General features: G+C 34.6%; 1 long non-coding RNA gene across 1 annotated transcript in view; it reads left to right on the forward strand.

The window, feature by feature from the left end:
* The window catches only part of LOC134731966 (uncharacterized), a 41,195-nt gene extending 24,598 nt beyond the window's left edge, over nucleotides 1-16,597 (forward strand). Inside the window, exons 2-3 of the long non-coding RNA XR_010114723.1 lie at nucleotides 10,541-10,591; nucleotides 16,511-16,597. This is a non-coding gene — a long non-coding RNA (uncharacterized lncRNA). The remainder of the gene's footprint in view (nucleotides 1-10,540; nucleotides 10,592-16,510) is intronic.
* The last annotated feature ends 3,455 nt before the right edge of the window (nucleotides 16,598-20,052 follow it).

Raw genomic sequence — 20,052 nt, forward strand, 5'->3', positions numbered from 1 at the left:
GCACTCATCACTTGCATCTCTGGTGCTTCTTTCTTTTTTTTTTTTTTGAATGGGAGACCAGAGTTTTATTATTACTTAAATCAGTCTTCCTGAAAATTCGGAGACTGGGTTTTTTTTTTTTTTTTTTTTTTTATACTTTAGGGTTTTAGGGTACATGTGCACAATGTGCAGGTTTGTTACATATGTATCCATGTGCCATGTTGATTTCCTGCACCCATTAACTCGTCATTTAGCATTAGGTGTATCTCCTAATGCTGTCCCTCCCCCCTCCCCCCACCCCACAACAGTCCCCGGAGCGTGATGTTCCCCTTCCTGTGTCCATGAGTTCTCATTGAGTGAGAACATGCGGTGTTTGGTTTTTACAACTGAAAAGTATGTTGAGGATGACTGCACCACCTAGGAAAGCCCAAGATTACTCTTCAATGGAATGGAAACCTGTCAAGGTCAGGGGTGGTAACAATCAGACTTCCACATGGTAATGCTGACTATCAGGTAAGGAGATCAATATGGATTTTGTCTGTATTTGATTATTCCTTTTTTAAAAAATGTTTCGTTTTGCTGTCTACACAACTTCTTTCTTCTGTAACCAAGAAGATACATTTTAGAACGCACCTAAGTGCATCTGCTAACAATACTATCTTACTATTTATGAGTAATGGAACAAAGTCAAACATCTATGACATGCCAAGTCACCTTTGTTGAATGGTTTAGATGATTACAATAAAAATTTATTTTCAGCTACTTCAAAACTTTATTGTTTATGTGTCATATAACTTAGGACATGGCTTGTAATATTAAAATATATCAGCACAAATTTGTCCAGGAATAGTTGCAAGAAATGGAAGCTGGTTCCCAAAATATAACTACACTTTCATCATGCCTTGCCTTGAGACTTATAAGAACAATTGAAACAAATGATAATTTTCAATCAAATGCACATTTTGACATAGGATGTCTTATTGTTTATCTTAATATTTCACTGTGACTGATGTATATTATGCTGTGAATAAATGATTGTTGTTAAAGTTTGGATGGATTTTGAAATAATGCTTTTAAAGGGAATGATTTTTTTTTTCTTTTCTTCTGACAGCTTTGTCCATTGATGAACCAATAGCCTTAAATTTCATTCTCTTGACTGTGGCTAGAATGAGTTGAAAAAGTAAATGTGCATCTGATTATTTTGGTCCTCTGATTTACTTCCTAAAACAGGCCAGCATCACCTTCAGGATAAATTTCAACTCCATGACAGGCTTACAAGTCCTCTCCACTTTGGGTCTCATCTCCTAGGTGTAAGGTGATACTCAATTCCTATATTATAGTCACATATACATGTTTATTCAGTTATTTATTTATGTATTTATTGAGATGGAGTCTCGCTCCGTCTCCCAGGCTGGAGAGCAGTGGTGTAATATTGTCTCATTGCAACATCTGCCTCCCAAGTTCAAGCAATTCTCCTGCCCCAGCCTCCTGAGTAGCTGGGATTACAGGTGTCCAACATACCCAACTAATTTTTGTGTTTTTAGTAGAGACAGGGTTTTGCCATGTTGGCCATTCTGGTCTCGAACTCCTGACCTCAGGTGATATGCCTGCTTCGGCCTCCCAAAGTGCTGGAACTACAGGCACGAGCAATTTAATATGCTCCCCAAACTATCATTATTTTAATTAGCATTTCTATAGCAATCACCTTCTATGCCTTTAACCTCTTCTGTTCATTTGTGGTCAGGTAAATTAACCCCCAACAAATTAAATTAACCCCTACCAAAATGTTTTAGTTGTATATTTCTGTCTTATCAAATCAAATAAATACATTAAAGAATTTTTTCAAGCAAAAATGTCAAATGACTGCTTATTGCACTATTGTGTAATTAGTACAATTTCTGATTGGTAAATGGTCACTGCACATACGCACAGAATTTGTGGTGATATCAATTAAATGCCATTTAATCAACCAGTTACTCAAAGGTAACCAAATTTATAAATAAATAGAAAATATTAAAGAGTTAGTTTGAATGCATGGCTTATAATGCTTGCCACAGCAAGTAACAGAACACCCAACTCAGAAAAACGGGCTTTATTGTCTCTTGAAACTGAAATATTGAGAGGTATATCGGGCTTCAGGTACAGTTTCATCAGGATGTATTAGTCTGTTCTCATGCTGCTAATAAAGACATATCTGAGACTGGGTAATTTATAAAGGAAAGAGGTTTAATTGACTCACATTTCCACATGACTGAGGAAGCCTCACAATCATGGCAGAAAACGAGGAGGAGCAAAGCCACTTCTTACATGGCACAGGCCAGAGGGCATGTTGAGGAGAACTCCCCTTTATAAAACCATCAGATCTTGTGAGGCTTATTCACTATCACAAGAACAGCAAGGGAAAACCCTGCCCCCATGATTCAGTTACCTCCCACCTAGTCCCTCGCACAACACATGCGTATTATGGGAGTTACAATTCAAGAGGAGATTTGGGTGGGGACACAACCAAACCATATCACAGGGTTTTTGCTGTGTGTCTCTAATTTCACTGCTGTTTATTTCTGCTTCTTTTTGGGCTAGCTTGCGTTGTGTTCTCCAGATTATATAATAAAAAAAATTCATTTTCTATTATGTTATTACATTTATTCTTTTAAGACTTGAGAAAGTTCATGAAATTCATCTTTCGTACTTATCATACGAAGGTGAAGTTTCCAAGATACTCCTTACAGGCACAAATCTCTTTGGGAAGATGAATGGCGTTACTGATCTTGGTCTTGCATTGGAACAGAAATTAAAAGACTTTGAAGAAGTTTACTTAGAGGAAGTTTCAGTGTACACTATTTCCACACCAGTGTGTGCAATTCTTATTACTAAAGCCATTTCAAATTATTAAGAGGGAGTTTGCATTAATGCAGACAGGAAAACAATAATTTAGGAAAAATATAATGAGAACAACTCTAGATTTTAGTCAGAGTCCAAGGGTGTTTTATTCCAATATGATTTTTGTTAACATTATTATGAAGGTGGATCCAAAATCTCTATAGCTCCTAAGAGAATAAAATTAATGTAGTAGGAGATGAGAAAAAAGGATGTTGAACAATTTGGTTGAAAAGGCATTTTGCTTAAAGTATCAATAAAATGTAAACAAATATTATTAAAGTACATTGCATTCAATTAGATTATTTAGATTTGTTTCTATAAGCAGAATTATAGGATGAACTAAAATGTTTTCATTATATATTTCTCGTGGTTTATGGAAAGCTCTGTTAACTTGTGCCTGTGTTAATTTGTAATTCCTTTAGTTTGCCTCTCATTACTCCTGAAATATGCAGTATAGTCAGGTTTTCAAAGACTGGGGGCAATACCTAAGAGTTAGGGTTGATGGTACTGAATTATGATTTTGAGATGTTCAAAATTTGGGCAAATTCCCTTGGAATTGGTTTTACCTTTTTTTTCACTGTCAGTTCATGACTTTTTTGTTTTATAATTAAGTTCTTAAGCTTGTTATATTACAGATTATGAAGAAGATCAAAGTATATCAAACACACTCTGTCTTTATCAGTAAAGATTCACAGTTCTATATATAATGTTATGGTTTCTGGCATAATCATAGCTACCAAAAGAAGAAAAGGAACTTAAGCATACACATTAGAATGGAAATCTTTGAGGTATCAATTGAAATTAGGGCCTATTAACCACATTTTTTCAGGCAACTTTGTCCCCTAGAGAGATAGATTAAATATTAAGATTGTATTAGTAATAAATTGTCTTTCTCTAGAGCTCCTACTTGCTAAAATGGAGGTACATCTAGCTCCATTTAAATATCACCTGAATAGTTTTAGAAATCCCTAAGGGATGTCTCCTGTGTTCATTCCTTCACTGGGATTCCCTGTTTCTTCTGTTTTTGTTGATTGTTTCTTTTTGTCTTAGTTTACCTATTCAGAGAACACTGATTCTAGGTAATCACAGTGGCCTCCCTGGTGAAGAGACTCTACCCTCTCTTTAAAAATCTGAAAACAATGTTTATAATCAGATACTTTCAAAACAAATTTCTGGTGTAAATCTTAGTTCTAGGTAAGTAAATGTTATTGCTTGCAGAATAACCTTGTCATAGACACAAGACAGCAAAATGAATATTATAGCATTAAAGCATTCATTCACTCATTCATTCAAATTACTAATTGGTTCTGCAAGAAATGCTTCTGAGAAATTTAATAGATGACAGTTTTATAGAAACGCTGATAAAGCAAACTGCGAGGCTGATCAATGAAGATGCTTTTATTCTTGCAAAGAACTTTCTACATTCTGAACAATTATCCATGATTGAATCAATGCAGGAAAACTTGCCTTCTTACACTGCACTATTGAAAGATAGTTCATGGTTACATACTTTTAAAGACTGTCTTGGGAAGAGTAGAAAACACATTTGAAGAAAGGCAAGGCAACAGGCATTTCCCTAAAAAGATCTAGGTTTCAATTTCCTAAGCGGGTTGTTACAAATTGCTTTTCTATTGGCTTTAGATTCCTATTTTCTTGGATTTCCCCTGTATTACCAACATTTCTGTCCTCCTCTTCATCCGTAGGGATTTTTTTCCAGTACATTTCAGCCAGAAGGCAGGAGAGCAGCTGTCGCCACTGGTGAAACCAATTATTTGCCAAATGGATGGGCTTCCGCCTGGATTCACTGACTGTTTTTCCCAGCATCTCAGAGTACCATGTAGTCAGTTCAGTATAACCAAAGCCTTGTTCAGCTCTGATGCACAGTCATGGGTTTACTCTGCAGCTGTTGAAGGTTACAAGGACCAAAAATTATATAAACTACATCAACACAAAATCTGGATCAATACTTGCAAATGCAAATTCAAATTCTTATCATTTCAGTAGAATATAACATCTTTGTAATCATTTACTACTGAAACTTGATTTTTTTTGTCTGTTGATTTGGTACTTGAGAGACTCTGAATTGTGAAAGGAAAGTCAGAATAATACTCATATAATACAACTAAATAATTCAGATTTTAAACATACAATATTGAGTGAGTTATCACAACACGGGAAAGAAACATTTTTCTCAATGGATTGCTGCGTAAATTTAATATAATTATGGATATAAAAGTAGTCTTTCACTTTGCTTAACAAAAAGTACACATTTAATAAATGTTTGGTGAATAAATAAATTCGTGGGTAGTTTACTAAATTTGTCTTGCTGGTAGACTATATATATATATATATAGACTCTGGTCTATTTTTCAGTTTTTTTATCTTATGTTTCACCAATTGATAAATAATATAAACCATATTTAATAGAAAACATCTTTTAGTTTTTCTAAAGTGAGTCCTATTTATAGGCATGTATTTAATACCTCAGTAGTTTTTTATAAATAGGTCCATGTCACACTAAACAACAAGTACCTTTGGTTGAAAAACACAGGATGAGATATCCTGTCATTAAATAATTTCCTTCCCTTCTGGCACAGATTTTTAGGATAAATTTATGTTTAGAACACAACGTCTATAAAATTGAGACTATTGTTAAAAAATGTATTTTAAAAAATATTTCCAGAGGTTGATGGCAGCTGTCATCAGTGGAATGGGTTAGTTTCTTTGTTAAAATGAAAATTGTCACTTATTATATAAGCAGAAAGTTTAGTTTACTTAAGTTTAAAATAAAGGAAATACATATTCCATATTTTTAACATTTCTGAGAAAATCAAGGACTTATTTTTTAACATATTTATGTAAGACTCGGAGGGAAATGACCTGGGCAGATGTATATGCAACAAAGCGTGCATTTTTAGGGAACTCGTGAAAAATTTGATTAGATGAGAAAAAATTTCACATATTCTCAGATGCAACATAATTGCTCAGAATGGAAAATTTTTAGGCATTGTTTTAAAATATACAAGGAGTTACACTGAAATTGACACTTGGAAGAATCTGAAAACCCTGACAATAGTTCTGTAAGGGGATGGTAATTTGGCTATATAATTAAATTGGAATGTGTTCAGTAAGCAGATGTGTGCAAATAAAGAAGAATCTAAGCTTCGGGTTTGCACTTCTTGATCTTTCTTTTGTTTGCTTTTTTATGAGGACACCCCATGGCTTTTTGTTGTTGCTTCGTTGTTGTTGTTGTTTTTCTCCTAACTAAATTAGCTTCCAGCCTAATACACTTCTTAGGGTTTACTCAAAAGCTTTTCAGCCTGCAGAATTCCGTGTTGTCAACAGATGGCGTAAGATGTGATTCATCATGCTCAATGACTTCAAAGAAGCAATTTGCTACTGCTGTCCCAAAGTTGGTTTGAAATTATTTCCATGCTACACTTGAATGGAAACAAACTTCATCAGATTTTAAATGTCACTGAAATGTGTGACATTATTTGGGAATAAAATAAGAACAAATGGCTTTTGTTTGATTTGTTTTTTCATTTTTATTTTACTTTTTTTCATTTAAAATAGCGGCTTAAAGAGAGGAAACATGAATACATATTTTTTCTGCCAACCACAATGGGCTATCAACTACTCTTTCCACTACTTATATTCCACAATGGAGGGCTCAAATTGCCAACAAAATGTGGATAGCATTTTGTATACAGACAATTCTCAGCAAATTTGTGGTGTCTGTTATTTTGCTTGTATAAACTGATATAGTTTGGCATTTTAGTGCCAAAATAACATATGAAATTTAATTCTAATATACATTTGGACATACACATAAATGATAAAAACTTTAAAATACAGTAACAGAAAAGAAAGATAATAGGTTTGAAGAATTTAGGGCTATCAATTAGTTTAGACACCTGTGAGTTTAAACTGCCATTTATTGATGAGTTAATTGGAAACAGGAAGTATAACTTGACTTGTCCAAATTATTCAAGAATACCTCGATTTGCAGTGCTCTTGTGAATCACATCTTAATAATAGGGATCTATTAAAACTTTCATAGGACAGCTGGTCCTGCCTCAGTCTTTTCTGGTGATCCCGAGAGAGGAGAAATAATACTAAGAAAAACAAAGACACTTTGTATTAATACCTGGACATCTGACACCAACTCTGTTTACTAGATAAACACTTAACTTGCATAACTGGGCTAGAAATCCTAGAACCGAGGGACTAATTTTACATGGACTAACAGGTTTAGAGGACTCCTCTTTTGAATATTTAACATATGGATGGTACTGTGTTGGTGATACTGTTATTGAGAATGGGAGGTACTTTTCAGGATCAAGCAAGATGAGCTAGAAAAAGAGAAGAGAGAGACGAGGTGGGGAGGGGAAGAGAAGGGAAAGGAGAGAAGAGGAGGAGGAGTGGGGAAGGAGAAGGGAGGGAAAGGCAGGGAAGCCATATGCTGTGATTTTGTGAGGTGACTCTATAAAACACCATTCTCCCTCCAAAACTCATTTGAGTATCCCTTTACTCATCTCTGAGGTATCTATATAGAGTTCGAACTAAAACTAGTATTTATTTTACTAACTTACTTGACTTTTCAATCCTATGAAAAATGTTTATATTACTTTGCAATTTTTTAAAAGTTGCAAAAATTAAATTTATTTGAAAGCGTAAAGAATATAGATATTTAGAAATTCTCGACAATGTCAACAGAAGACAGTTTGTAATATTTCAAGCAATTTTATGTTATCTTGTATTATACACTACTATATTGCAATATACAATTTGCATAATAATGTTGAACATTTACGAATAACTTACCAAATTCGTATTCACTGTCCTCCCTAATGACAACATTATTAGCTCAACTTTTTAATACTGAAGCACAGCGTGAGGCTTTCGAAATATTAAGCCTAGAAAGAGAAATGTAAAATTTGATAAGCAAATGAAATACTTATTTTCCTGCATACAGGGTTGGAATACCTTGGCCTATATGCCCCTTTTTATTTGGGTTGATTTTCATTCTTCTCATAAGCACGTCTATTCAATGTCTGTTATATTGACCTTCGAATCAAATGCATTCGATAAATAATCAAAAAACAAGAACTAGCTGTTTAAATATTAAATAATATATACTTTTTTGTTGTTTTCAGGAAATAATGCATCATTTTGTAAGAAGATCCTAAAATGTTAGATAAGGACAACTGATCAGGAAGTTGTGAGATTAACTTCAAGAACGCACTGCTGCGTATGCTAAAATCAATCTTGCACATAACACGTTGAAAATAAACACTAAGATGTAAAATGTAGCTTCCTAAAATTAAGCTGGTTATTTATACTGTTATGAATGAATTGTGAAAAAAAAATAGATCACATAATGAATACCAGGAAGGGATGAATGGACACTGAAATTGTTGTGGACAGTAATGACTCGACTCATTCTGTGATATTAGGAATGCACCATTTAAGCCCAAATGTGTGACAAATCTCTCTCTTCTAAGCATGGGATGGAAAAGAGTCTAGCAATTTCTAGGTTGTTGGTTAGGAGTTGGAAACATTTGTATAATTGTGAGCATTTATTGAAAAAATGAATTATAAACCCCTGCAATGGCATTTTGTTAAATATAGAAAAATAAAAGTTAATATATGGAATAAAATCAAAGTATAAGGATCTTGAAATGAGTTGCATCCTGATTATTAGTGGTTTCTCTGCAGGATTTAGGTATGAGTTTTAAGAGCAAAGCTACTCCTACTCTCAGAATATACAAGCAAAATCAACTTCAAAGCTCATGAAAGAGCAGCCCTCCAATTCCCCTTCGCTCTCGTTCTCATAGTCATGTAGGAAATCCCACAAATCAAGATCATCTTTGTCCAAGTGTCTTATACAGGCAGTAAATTAACTTGTTAAAACTTATACTAATGACAAATTGATGCAAAAATTATATATAATAACCCGGTTATGAATATTTTCATTATTTCTTAAATTTGTAGATTTAGAAATAAAAATATTTTCAATAAAATTTTATTAAAAGTTCTTACATAAGGCTAAGCACTGCTTAAAATCTACTAGATAATCAACAGATCCTTATTAATTTTCTTTTTTTTTGAGTTTCATTTTATTTTTCTTTTTTTATGTATACATATATTTTTATTATACTTTAAGTTCTAGGGTACATGTGCACAACGTGCAGGTTAGTTACATATGTATACATGTGCCATGTTGGTGTGCTGCACCCATTAACTCGTCATTTACATTAGGTATATCTCCTAATGCTATCCGTCCCCCCACCCCCACAACAGGCCCCAGTGTGTGATGTTCCCCTTTCTGTGTCCATGTGTTCTCATTGTTCAATTCCCAACTATGAGTGAGAACATGCGGTGTTTGGTTTTTTGTTCTTGCGATAGTTTGCTGAGAATGATGGTTTCCAGCTTCATCCATGTCCCTACAAAGGACATGAACTCATCATTTTTTATGGCTGCATAGAATTCCATGGTGTATATGTGCCACATTTTCTTAATCCAGTCTATCGTTGTTGGACATTTGGCTTGGTTCCAAGTCCTTGCTATTGTGAGTAGTGCCACAATAAACATACGTGTGCATGTGTCTTTATAGCAGCATGATTTATAGTCCTTTGGGTATATATCCAGGAATGAGATGGCTGGGTCAAATGGTATTTCTAGTTCTAGATCCCTGAGGAATCGCCACACTGACTTCCACAATGGTTGAACTAGTTTACAGTCCCACTAACAGTGTAAAAGTGTTCCTATTTCTCCACATCCTCTCCAGCTCCTGTTGTTTCCTGACTTTTTAATGATTGCCATTCTAACTGGTGTGAGATGATATCTCGTTGTGGTTTTGATTTGCATTTCTCTGATGGCCAGTGATGATGAGCATTTTTTCATGTGTTTTTTGGCTGCATAAATGTCTTCTTTTGAGAAGTGTCTGTTAAATTTAGACCTAAAACCATAAAAACCCTAGAAGAGAACCTAGGCAATACCATTCAGGACATAGGCATGGGCAAGGACTTCGTGCCTAAAACACCAAAAGCAATGGCAACAAAAGCCAAAGTTGACAAATGGGATCTAATTAAACTAAAGAGCTTCTGCACAGCAAAAGAAACTACCATCAGAGTGAACAGGCAACCTACAGAATGGGAGAAAATTATTGCAATCTACTCATCTGACAAAGGGCTAATATCCAGAATCTACAAAGAACTCAAACAAATTTACAAGAAAAAAACAAACAACCCCATCAAAAAGTGGGCAAAGGATATGAACAGACACTTCTCAAAAGAGTTAATTTTCTAATGGAGTGCTGTAAGACCGCACTAGATGTTGTGAACACACCAAAAGAGAGGACAAATATCCACCGCTTTCTCGAATCTATTAGGTGGTAATTATATATTATGAAAATTGTGAAGTAATTATTCAAACTGGATATAAAGATTATATACTACCTTTCTTTCCAAAATGAAACTGGATTCATCCACATAGAGAACAATGGGATAGCTCAAACTTTAGTGTTTTAACTTGATTTAAAGTTTAAACACCTTAAATTCATGTTTCTCTGATTTAGTTTTAATGTTTTTCTGTTTGTTCCAGGTTCTCCTGAAGTAGCACAGTCAATATTTTTCCTGTATTTTTAAAAATTATTGTTATTATTTTTTATTTTTAGGACACAGAATTGCAATAGGAAGAAACTGATGCTTCTACCATTGGGGAGTGAGTAAATATAAACTGCATTTTCTGTGTTGGTCCCATGAATTGTTCATAAAAATATTATAATACAAGTTAATGCAATTTCATATGATTGTAAAAATTTCATGTAAATTACTCATAATTAAGAAAGAAATATACTTTTATATCATATTTTACTGTTTTTATTTAAAAAAATGTTACTGGAGGCCAGGCACAGGCTCACACATGTAAGCCCAGCACTTGGGTAAGCCAAAGCGGGCAGATCACCTGAGATTGGGAGTTCAAAACCAGCCTGGCCAACATGGCAAAACCCTGTCTCTACTGAAAATACAAAAAGTAGCCAGGTGTGGTGGCGGTGCCTGTAATCCCAGCTACTCAGGAGGCTGAGGCAGGAGAATCATTTGAACATTGGAGGCAGAGGTTGCAGTTAGCCGAGATCATACTATTGCATTACAGCCTCGGTGACAGTGAGACTCTGTCTAAAAAAAAAAAAGATTACTGGAAAAAAAGGCCAAAAAGATACTTAATAATTTAATAAGGTAAATTGCTTCCAATTTTTCTTGTTGAAAACAAAATCTTTCCTAATTTTTATATCATTCATATTCTTGTTCTCCATTTAAATATAAAAGCATGTTGTGTACAGTGATTATGTTTGCCTGTCCAAAATCAATTTCTTCTTTCTTCTGGTAACAGAACAAATATATTCTACGGTTTTCTCCATAAAAACCAATTTCAGATGGTCTCAGTGGATTGACCCTTCCCCAGTTACTTTATCCAGACATTGTCATCAGATCATCCATTATTAAACCAACCTGACTGCTTCAGTAAAGGCCTCATTATTCAAGTTCATCCAATTCAAGAATTACTTGAGATTTTTCTACACGAATTATAAATTAAGACTTTATTTCAAAATGGCTTGATTCAAGTAGTAAATTATGTGACTGAGTCTTCAAGATAACATTATGCCCTGTATGGATAGAGGATGCCTGAGCATAAAGCTAAATAGAGGTTATTAAAGCCTAGAAATGGAAAAAAGAAAAGGCTCTATGATTGAATGAACAACGTATTTCACCTTTGCCCGAACTACATCTTGGATTTGTCTAATAAATAATTTCCCTTTTATATTTATGATTGTTGTTATTGTTTTAAATTTGTGTAAGCTACTTTTAGTTGGAACCCAGCAAAGTCAAAAGAAGATACATTATTAAAATAACCTGAAATTACAAAATAATGATAATAAAATAAGATGAACAACATGTGAGAAAATTCTCACATCCAGAGATAGATAAGTTCAAGTGCTAGAACTGAGATTGTGAAGGGATAGAATCACCAACCTACAAAACACCTTATTATCAGAATTCATAAAAACTTGCCAACTGGAAGACCTAGTAGGATCTAAAATGCAAGCAAACTGGGAGATGGGAACCCTTTAGGAACTTAGATGATTATCAGGCTTTCTCTCAACTAAAAATTGTAGTAATAGATGATTCGGGGTAAATTATTAATTCTTATAAACCTCTGTTTATTTGTTTATAAATTAGCAGTAATAACAGCATCTTAGGATTGTTTTCAAGATTGGATGAGCTAATAAACACAGAAACAAAACTGTTGGCACAATTCCTGGAAGCATTCAAATAAAAATAAAACCACTATTTTTCCCTGAAGGAGTCAGTGTTCTAGTCAAATGAAGTAGAGCACAGAACGATTTCAGCTCCAACAGAGAAATTGGAGAACTCTGCATGAACAGGGCAGGAGCCTCAAAAGGACTGGCTCTGCACAGCAGGGTTGAGGAGAGACAGTCTAACTGGAACCCAGGTCAGAGCCTTCATGGGCAACCAGACAGAAATGTGAGGGCAATGAGGCAAAATCTGGATGCACCTGCTGGTGAACGATGATTTATTAATATATCATCTGCTTGGCTGAGGAAAACCCAGGCCATCTATTGGGCTAGAGGAAGCAAGGATGTGACTGCAAAATGACTTCTTAGCTATAGGGATTAAGAGAGACTAGAATGGTTGATCAAAATGATTCCATAGGGATTAGGAAAGACTAGAATCATTGATCAAACATATGCCTCACTCCACAAGCACATACAAAAAGCTTACACTCTTTCCTAAGGAAGTGGACCTATTGATTAGTGTATTGTATGAAGTAAAGATTATCAATTATCCCTTCCCATATTCTCCTGCCTCTACTTACAGGTTAACATTTACCTCCCAGAAATAATGTGTCTCAAGACACAAATAACAGTTCATATCTCTGACTAGTCACTGACTCCTATGCCTGGAAACAAAAAGAGAAAATGAGGTTGGGGCCTCATATTATCTTCTAGAAAGGATGAAAATTACACCAGTGAAACTGTCCTTACTGATCACCTGGACTCAAACCATTTAGAATGCCTGCTCCTAATTCTCCTTTCCATGAGAGTGTGGCTTTCCTCAGACTAGTTGATCCACCTTCACAGCTGTCATACCAGAAGCTAAAAATTATATTCCACTGGCTTTTTCTTTTTTTATATTTGCTTAAAGTGTGCTTTATCATTATTAAATTAACAAATTCATATGGATTATAAAATCATAATTCAACCCAAATTAGGGAGAAAAAGCTGTTGTTGTTTGTTTTTGCTTTTTTTAATTGACTGGGGCAAGGCTGAATCCAATTAATATACTGAAAATAATATATGTTAAACCCAAACATTCAAAATTATTCATACTTTTTTCCCTTCATAAATATGATAATTAAATTCACAATTATATGAAATCCCTAAACACAAGCTATATTTTGCTCACCGTCCAAGGTTGAGGTCCTCATTGAGGGAGTAACATGGAAGCATGCTTCTCAGCACTTTAAAATACAAGATGTTACAAGCCTAAGTTGTCCCTCAGGGAACACAAACTAACCAGGCTTGAAATCCTCATGATAAGTACAAGAATAAGACTCTCCCAAGACTTATTCTTTGCACTTTCTATCTGAATGAAAATGGTTCTTAGGTGGGGGAAGTTCCAATTATTTTACTAGAAAACACTTTTAGAAATGACCATTTTAGCCACAATTCCAAATCTCATGTGAAGGACACTTAATGTTATTTTCTCTATATAGATGACCTTTATATCTGAGAAGAAATGCCCCTATAACATATAACCTCAATAAAAACATGCCTATAATAAAAAGAAAGCATGATTGATTTCTAAGATTGATATGAAATATAAGAACACATTGAAATCGTCTTAAAATGGAAATGTCAGAGACAATTGAAAAGCCATCCCAATTTTCCCTGAATCCAGGATGAACCGCCTTTATTTCACCGTCAGTGGCCAAGGTGAAATGGCCAGATGTCTCAGCTTGAGGGGCCAATTCTTGCTTCTTAATAGGCTGGCTCTAGTTCCACAGCATTTTGTCAGACTGCAGTACATTCTGAGGCTATTTCTCATCAGTTGCCTCTCTTAGTGTCTCTGCCTGCTTCCGGGATCCTGACCCTCTATCCCTCTAAGCTGCACATTTATATAGTTTCATCAAATCCCCATCAACTCTAGGGCAGCCCAATCTGGCACCTGAAGAATATGTTCAAACGATGAGCCCTGAAGGTTGAAAACCTTTTGTTTAGTGCCAGGGCTCTTATTAAGCCAACCACCTGGTTCCAAAACATATCTACCCAGGGCACAGAAAGCTGGTTATGGGGAGTCCACATGACATTTTTCTATATGACACTGAATTTTCTACAGTTCTGTTTTGTCTTGGATAATCAATTCTATTTTATGTGCCTACAATTGTTTATCTTCCAATTACAGATTTTGCTTTGTTACCAAATGGAAATATTTGTACGGACAAATAACAGAGGTGGACATAAATGAGAGAGGACAGTAAATGGTTTTGCAGTCACTTAAATGAAAAAGAGTTTCCAAAAGGAAGTGTTTCCTTGAATATAAAATAAGGGTGGTATTTCAGGTTTAAAAGAAAGTATTCAGGTTTGAAATAATTTTATTTTGACATTATATCTTATTGGAGAATTCCCATAAATAGGAAAAAAGTATCAATAACCACTATCTGCCATATATTTAAAACTTTGATTGATACCCTGGGTGATATAACATGTATGTGAAATAGACACTCTGTAATAGCTTGCAGTCTTTGTTAAAAAAAAAAAAAGTGCCAAAAATTTAGAACACAAAAATGATACTACCATCAATATCTAATTTTACATAATACAAACTATGAGTACTGCATTTGCTTAGAGGAGACCAGAGAGAACTCAAGAAGCCCCGAAAACTTCATGACAGTACTTAAAAGGATCCTGAGATATTAATAAAATTTGAAAAGGTAAAAGAGAGAGGGAAGAGTATCCAAAATGCTATTGGCCTTAAGAGACCCTAAGTGGAAAACCCAACTGAGCACAGATATCTGACCTCAGAATTTTGAGATAATAAACAGATGCTGTTTCCAGCTGCTAGGTTTGTGTCCACGTGTTACAGAGCAATAGAAAACGAATACACAAATCACTGTGTCATCCTGAGTGTAACAGACACATGCAGTATTACCTAGAAATCATAATTTCTTCATTTTTATTAACACATACAGTATTATTTCAGGAAATATAAGAATCGTTAATGTCATACTTGAAAATTAGTAAGATGCTCTTTGTTTTCCTACTCTAAGAGTTGCCTTGTGACACACATACAAGTCCCATCTCATTTTCTACCTAGACTTTGTCTCTAAGCAGGGGATAAACACATTTGGAACTGAGTCATCTCAAAGTTGGCCTTCTTACAATCTATCACAGTAGTTACAAATTCCCTTTGACTTTCGACTTCTTCATATAATTTCAATGAATTTTTTCTATTAAATTATATTGTTTTCTGTTGCTTGCACCAGATAAACCATACTACTATTGTGAGCTTCCATAAACCATACTACTATTGTGAAATGAATACTTTAAAATCTAATCCTACTCATTTAAAACACATAAAATAAGGTACCATCGCAGTCATCTCTCTCAGTCCCGGTAATGTATGATTTCGAGGTCATTAAAATAGGTCAGTAGGGATGGAAATAAAACTACACTTTAGACAGTGAAAAATATAATTTGCTGCATATTTTGGGCAGGTGCCAGTAGCTGCAGTGGCTGGTACAGGACTCTCTCAGTCTTTTAAATCAGTTAGAGTTTATGCCTTCCATGTTGCCTTTGCCACAATTTCTAGCTACCTACCTAATCCATGACGATTGTTTTCATTTCAAAAGAAGGAACTGAAGTTGGGTAAATTGGAATTCTCTTCTTTTGATTTCTAGGCAAATATTAGCATGGTTTAAGATAAAATTGTAATTCAACAATAAAAAAATATTGGAGAAGGGCCTTTTCTTCCTTGGGTCCTACTTAGTCATGGAAATTGTTTTGTCCAGCTGAATTTCTGTCATTCTCAATTCATACTGATAAATTTCAGTTCTCTACTATGAAATAAAGTAGATTATGAGTTTCTAACCTTTGATGTATGTTTGCCAGATGTGAGCATTCAGGGTCAAAAATCTCTTTAATCATTGAGGATGTGCAACAACACTCACTAGAAATGTCCCTCTCTCTCACAGAACCAGCCTACAGGTGCTAATTAAGTAGTTAGTACAAATTAACATTAGAAACCTGTGCAGATTTACTTATCTAGGGAATCTACATACTCAATGCCTACATAATTTCTTTTTCCTGATAGTTCTTAAAAGAAGAGTTAATATTACTCTTCTAACTTCTGGCAGCATTATCTCCCTTGCTTACTTGTTATGCAGTATAAATATTTTCACATGAACCCTAAACTAATTTAATTTTATATTCACCAAGTTTATTGTACCAGCAGGTTTCTGCATACTGTCTCCTGAACATGAATAATTAGCCATTGCAATCTTTAAATGAAAGTGAAAAACGCTTTGATGTCTTATTCCTCTAAAATGTTTCATGAAACCACAGGCATTCCACTTTTCCAATACTTATGAAGAATGGAGTCATGAAGAAGACGTGAATTTTTGCTGAGTTTAGCTGTTTTTGCTTTTCCGGGTCATTCAGTCTGAGCTGAACAGGTAATCTAAAGGATTTTCATGGTCAAACGCCTCTCTTAAATGAAAATTAAAGTGGTAGACATTTTTAAAAGAATCTCTCTTTTTTTTTTTGTACCCAAGGATAATAAATTTCTCACTTTCTGGTATAATGGGAAGTTTGTCGAATTTATAATAAGAAAATCCTGAGTTTGAATTCCTACTTGCTCATCTAACTGTGTGATCTTGTAATAAGTTCTTAAATTTTCTGAATCTTAGTTTCCCGGTGCACAAATGTGACTACTAATAATTTATGCATTTTTTAAATAAAAATTACTGAGCTGAATTTGCTTCAAACTTTGAAGACAAGACTCATTCCCTCAGCTGTTGCCTCAATGGGGAAATATGCTCAGATCCCTATCCCTCTGGTGTTATCCATGCTGTTGAAGAGAAGAGCACTTGCCTTGCAATGATGAAGGTATAAAAGTATGATGTAATAATTTTAGAAAAATATTAATTGAATTACTGTAGAAGAAGTCACTATTAAAGTAATAACAATTGAATCTGGAATCTCATTGCTCAAGTATCTGACTGGTTCCTTAGAAGCTGAATGTTCTAGGCTTAGTTATTAATCTTTCTGGAATTCATCTTCTTTAGTTTAAAGGAGACAAAATGTGGTGATGAATGTAAATCTCTTTGAATAGCAAAGGCCTAATATAAATTAAAGACATTAATTTTAGGTGTTGACGTTATTATATTATTATTACTATTTGCAGTCGATCTATCACATACAAATTATTGTAGGTTTTATTAATCTTGGTCATTAGTAAAATGTTGTCTAATATTCTTGTCTTTCAAAAATTCACTGCTATTTCCATTACAGAATAGTGAGCAGAGCCAGGCGCAGTGGCTCACAGCTGTAATCCCAACAGTTTGGGAGGCCGAGGCGGGTGGATCACCTGAGGTCGGGAGTTCAAGACCAGCCTGACCAACACGGAGAAACCCAGTCTGTACTAAAAACACAAAATTAGCCAGGCATGGTGGCACATGCCTGTAATCCCAGCTACTCGGGAGGCTGAGGCAGGAGAATCGCTTTAACCTGGGAGGTGGAGGTTGCCATGAGCTGAGATTGCGCCATTGCACTCTGGCCTGGCAATAAGAGTAAAACTCCATCTTAAAAAAATAAAATAAAATAAAAATAAAAGAATAGTGGGTGGGATGTAGTTGCCCAAAGAGTGGTTATACCACCTAGCATAGCTCCCTTGCATTTGAGTGGGTCTGTGTACATAGATCCTACACAAGCAATGTGAGCAGAAGTGAGTACTTGGTTTCAGCCAAGAAAGTTAAGGACTTTCTTAATGAATAATATAGTCAGTTAAAAATATGTATTATCTGCTTTAAACAACAATGAAACAGCCCAAATAATAGCAGTTTAACTATTCATGTGGCAAGGTCTGAGAAGAAAACTGTCCTACGTGTTAGGCTGCAGAGGAACTTCTCCCAAAAGAGGGCCATGAAATCTTTGCTAATGAAGGATGAATAAGAGTTGTACAGGGAAGAGACAAATACGGCAAAAATAGTGTGGACTGATGACAAAAAATATTTGAAAAAAATACCATCTCAAAGACACAAAGGAGATTGCTGAGACTGATTAAGAAAAAGCCAATATGCGTGGAACAGAGAGTGAGACAACGTACTTTTAATAAATAACTAGATTGCTTAATTATTGTTATTTTTTAACTTTTAGTTTTAAAAGGTAAAGGTAAATGCATTACTATAAGTGTTCATTTCTTTTGTCAGCAAAAAAATTAAAAGAAAAAAGATCTGGTAGAAATAAATATGTTTGTATAAATGTACATATATACATACACATATATATGTGTGTGAATCTTGGAATTTAACTAGTATGAAAGATTCTGAATTGAAAGATATCACTTTACCAAAAAGCTCGCAGTAAATGTTAAATTTTGTCTTGATAGAGAATCACAGAGGCAATAATTGACAGAGTTCATCATTTTCTCCAAGTAATTATAAAAATGCATTTGTCTTTTTATTATAAACAAAAAAATTTAGAAAATAATAACTGGACATTTTTCATAGAAATCTTTGAAATAATTTTAAAACAATAGTGACAGTTTTAGTTTTCAAGTTAACAGTCATTTTATTTCAACTTCCCATTGTTCCCATTTTTAAATGCCAGATGAAACGGACACATTTCTATCTCCCAGCTTAGTCACATAGAAAAATGTTCAAACAAAACCTGTTCAATCTTTGATCTGCTGAACCAATGTTGAGATTGTTATAAACACAAATGAAACACATTTTTTACACAATGAGAGAAGTATCTATTCTTTCTAGTGGTAGAATAAACCTAATGGGGATTGCTCTTTTACTCGGAGTATCCAAGTCTCTCCACTCACTTTTGAAGAGGCCAAATTAAAGTGGTTTTGTCCTGTTTATTCACACATTATTATTTGTTCTTTAGTTCAGCCAGAGAAGTTCACATTCAATATAGATTTTATTTTTCCAAGTAATTATTGAAAAGTAGGGTTTCATTCTTATTATAGAAATAAAGCAATCAAAACTCAGGGGATCCAAAGTCACACAACTCTTTAAGTGTCAAGGCAGGGATAACAACTACGACAAGAATAATAACAGTTTTGGTTAAACAATGCTAGACGCTGTAAAAATGCTTAAGTGGGTTGGCTCATTTCATCTTTATAACAACCCTATGACATGTGTCCTGTCATCCCATTTAGCAAAAATAAACTGAGGCACACAGAGACGAAGTAACTTGTCCAAGGTCAAACCTCATTTTGACCATTTGGTCTGGTGCTAGAGGCTATGAGTGACTCCCCTACACTTTCACTCATGAAACAGAGGCTTCTCCTTTTGCAGAACAATGAATATGGGTAGAAGAGAGCTGGGTTTCATTGGAAAGGATATCAAATTCTTCAATATTATTATCCTCTGCAACAAGAAATAAAAGCATAGGCACCAAAGTCCTGGCCTGTTTTTAAATCTGAAAAGGCAGATCTTATTTTTAATACACTGACCTAATTGCATGTGGTGATCCAAGGTCAACATAAAACTCCAGAGAGAGTCCGAAGTATCAAGCAAGTTTACGTTGGGCAGAGGGAAAGCAGAATGATCTCAAGGCAGCATTTCTTGATTTTACCTTTAATTGCTCACCCAGAGCCATCACACTCTGTTAGATTAAGCTGACAATCTCTGGTAAAGGGTGGAAGAGGATTGGGATGCTGAAGGGGGAAGAAAAAGACTAGGTTAGTATAAAAATATATTTCTCAACTTTTCAGAAGGATGCTGGCATTATAGTTAACATTCCACAATAGCAGCATCAGAAATCTCACTAGCAGTATTCTGTATTATTTCTAGAGCTTTAAAAAAGTGAAAATAACAGGTAATTTTGATTATGTCAGTGAGGCCAATCTGTATTAGATATCAAAAATAAAAGAT

This window comes from Symphalangus syndactylus, chromosome 1 (genome assembly GCF_028878055.3).
Source record: "Symphalangus syndactylus isolate Jambi chromosome 1, NHGRI_mSymSyn1-v2.1_pri, whole genome shotgun sequence".
Taxonomy (NCBI): domain Eukaryota; kingdom Metazoa; phylum Chordata; class Mammalia; order Primates; family Hylobatidae; genus Symphalangus; species Symphalangus syndactylus.